The following is a 3,963-nucleotide window of genomic DNA, read 5'->3' as shown; positions in this document are numbered from 1 at the left end:
CATCCTCTGCAAATGATCCAAAATGCAGCAGTCTGAATTGTTTTCAAGTTTTCACACACAACCCCACTACTGCACTCCCTCCACTGGCTTCTGGTAGCTGCATGCATCAGATTTAAAACACTGATTCTTGCCTACAAAGCCAAAAATGGACCAACACCATCTTGTCTCAAAGCTCTTTGCACTCACTCCTTACACTGCACCTGTAACATCCAGGTCCCCCGCACCTCACAGGGCTCAAACCCAGAGCTCCATGGTAACCACATGCACCCACACGCCAAGGAAAGTCAGACCCATGCGCAGGATTAAAAGAAGCACTGCTTTATTTACAGGGGCAACACAGGTCTAAAACGAAACGTAAAACAAAACTAAACATAACAAAACAAGAGCAGTCCGTCATACAGACCGAAATTACTAGACATCTGGAATGTGGACAAAACGAACAACCAACATACAATGACTGGCAAAGGACAGTCACACAAGGGCTACATATATAGGGCAAAACATCAAGGTAAATGGGAAACAGGTGACAAGGTGGGAAGGCAGAACAATAGGTAGATACAACTTTACTGTCATTGCAAAGTACAGGTACATAGCAACAAAATGCTGTTTAGCATCTACCAGAAGTGCAAATAGTAGAAATTGTGCAAATGAACAAGTGCAGATAAATATCTAAATATGTACATCGATAAATAAGGCTATGTAAGAGTGTGCATAGAAAAGTATGTGCAAGTAGTATTTACAGCAGATAAAGTGACAGGTGTATAATTCTGCTAAAAAATGTGTGGATTATGTACAATGTATGTACAACAGTAACAAATAATATACAGTGAATATACAGATAGTATATAGTATGTATAAATATAGTATATATAAATGTATATAAATAGACAGACAGATAGATAAAAAAGCTAGGTGTAATCTATGAAATGGACAATATTTACATTAATTACATTACACAGTGAGAAAAATATTATATTATAACAGAATGTACAACAGAATGCATGACAGTGAAAAATATTATATTAACAGAATGTACAGGGTGGAGCAGAACTGGAAAGTGATAAGTGTAGTAACACATGAGTGTCCTAGCGGTGTAGTGTAGAGTTCAGTAGATTTGTGGTTGAAGGAAAAAAACTGGCCCTAAACCTGCTGGTTCTGGTGAGGATGGACCTGTATCTCCTCCTGGATGGAACGAGGTTGAACAGTTTATGACTTGGGTGGGAGGAGTCCTTGACTATTTTGTGTGCTCTGCACAGACATCTACTGTGGTGAAGAGACTCAATGGCAGGTAGTTGGGTGCCGATGATGCGTTGGGCAGTTTTAACAACCCTTTGCAGTGATTTCTTTTCACACACCTTGGAGCTGCTATACCACACCGTGAAGGAGCTCATCAAGATGCTCTCAATGATGCAGCGGTAAAAGTTGTTCAGGATCTTGGGGGATAGGTGAACTTTCTTCAGTCTCCTTAGGAAGTAAAGACGCTGTTGCACCTTCCGAACCAGAGTTGAGGTGTTCAGATGCCAGGACAGATCCTCAGAGATGTGGACACCCAGGAACTTAAAGCTGGAGACACGATCTACTTCAGACCCATTGGTGTAAATAGGGGAGTGTCTGCTGCTGTTAGATTTCCGGAAGTCCACAATAAGCTCTGTGGTCTTATATGGTGTTGAGGGTGAGGTTGTTCATAGAACACCATGCTGACAGTCTGTGGATCTCCTCCCTGTAGGCCGATTCATCGTTGTTGCTGATTCGGCCAATTGGAGTTATGTTGCGGAACACAGTCATGGGTGAACAGGGAGTAGAGCAGTGGGCTCAGCACACAGCCTTGTGGGACACCAGTGTTCAGGATGAGGGTTGAGGATAGGTGATTACCCAACCTTACAGACTGAGGTCTATTTGTTAAGAAGTCTATAATCCAGCTGCATATGGATGTGCCGATAGCCAGGTCACTGAGCTTAGTGATCAGTTTACTAGGGACAACTGTATTAAAAGCAGAGCTGAAGTCAATGAACAACATCTGAATGTATGTATTGTTATTGTCCAAGTGGGAGAGAGCAAGATGAAGAGCAGTGGAAATAGCATCCTCTGTTGATCTATTTCGGCAATAGGCAAACTGGTGTGGGTCCAGTGTAGGTGGGAGACATGCTATGAGGTGAACCAGCTTCTCAAAGCACTTCATAACAATGGGAGTGAGTGCAACAGGGCAGAAATCGTTCAGACACTTCGCAGAAGAATGCTTGGGCACTGGCATGATGGTTGTAGTCTTCAGACATGTTTGAACAGTGGCCTGGGCCGGTGACAGGTTGAAAATGTCAATGAAGACTTGCGCCAGTTGGTCAGCACAACTCCTGTGCATACGTCCAGGTATGCCATCAGGGCCAGCTGACTTACGTGGATCTACTCTGCTTAGTGCTGAGTGTACCTCTGTTGTGGAGCGTGATATTGGAGGATCAGCCGTAGAGGAATCATCATTCCTGGTTTGTGTGACATCCTGGTCAAAGCGAGCAAGGAAGTGGTTGAGCTCGTCTGGGAGGAAGGCATTGCTGGTAGGTAGAGACTGTATTGTTGGTTTGTTGTCAGTAATGGTCTGGATGCCTTTCCACATGCGTCTGGGGTTGGCGTTGCAGTGGAAGTGCTCCTCGATACGCAGTTTATGTGCATGTCTGGCTTTCCTAATGCCCCTTTTCAGGTTGGCCCTGGCTCTGTTGTAGTCCTGCATTGCCGGATTTAAAAGCAGCATCTCTTGCTTTCAGCAAGAGGCGGACCTCAGAGCTCATCCATGGCTTCTGGTTAGAAAAGTGTTTCACATGCTTGACAGTGGTGGCAGTGTCAGTACACATGTTTATATGGTAATCATCAAATACTCCAGATGAGCAGAGCAATGACTTTCAATTACAGTCGAGTCTGTGCAACATGATTTATTAACATAATCCACTGAGTCCAGAGTCCACTGCTGATCTGTCTGCCCGGAAAACACTGTGTCCCTCTAGCTCAATGGCGCTGCTGGGAATGACATTACATTCCTTGATTCCTTGAAAAAAAAAAAAAAAAAAAAAAAAATATATATATATATATATATATATATATATATATATATATATCAAGGAATCAAGGAATGTAATGTCATGAACGTGGCTTAACACCAACATGTGTTGTCTTGTGGTATGAAATTTGTTTCATCTAACATTGCAATACACAAATATGAAGGGAACTTTTACAATACATTTTGGTGTATTTAAATTCATATTTGTTATGGACAAGTTATTAATAATTAATTCTACAAAAATAATTTATCAAATACAATTAATATATGAGTACTTGCTGTTATATCATACATTGTCTGCTAATTCAATGTCATCATGATATTTTCAGCAAGGTTCACAGTGTTTTTCTGAAACAAGCTGTATAATATTGTGCACATTGTTTAGATTATTCTTCACTTCTCTGCACCTTTAGACCATTTCACACTTTCTGAATTTCTTTTGTGTTGTAGGTACTTTGTCCAAATTGCTTCAGTCATAACCCTGCTCTTTTAATTTTTGATTACCATGGTAATCTCTCTTTGTCCTTTTTCTCTCTGTTATACACACACACCTCATCTTTGACTCAATCTCTGTCTAGTTGTGCCACCCACATGCAGCAATGCAGACATGCTCCTTGCTGCCACAGTGGTGAAAGTACAGCTCCACTTCAGTACCTCGCTTGTTGTGGAGTGAACAAAGACAAGGCTGCAAGGTGAGGCAGCAGAAACACAAACAGCTGGCCACCAATGATTGCAATGACAGCTCTACACACTACTGCAGAAGCTGGGGGAGTATAAAGGGTGCAGCAGACACAGACAGGTGAGCAAAGTTTTCTGGCCATGTAATGCTGATCCCTGCTTTACTTGTTTTTCCACAGAAGCCCAAGACAGCAGCAAAGACTATGCTCCCTGGACTCCAAGTGCCACACAGAACTCTTTGG

The sequence above is a fragment of the Hemibagrus wyckioides genome, linkage group LG11, assembly GCF_019097595.1.
Source record: "Hemibagrus wyckioides isolate EC202008001 linkage group LG11, SWU_Hwy_1.0, whole genome shotgun sequence".
Taxonomy (NCBI): Eukaryota; Metazoa; Chordata; class Actinopteri; order Siluriformes; family Bagridae; genus Hemibagrus; species Hemibagrus wyckioides.
Note: the sequence above shows the minus strand (reverse complement) of the source record.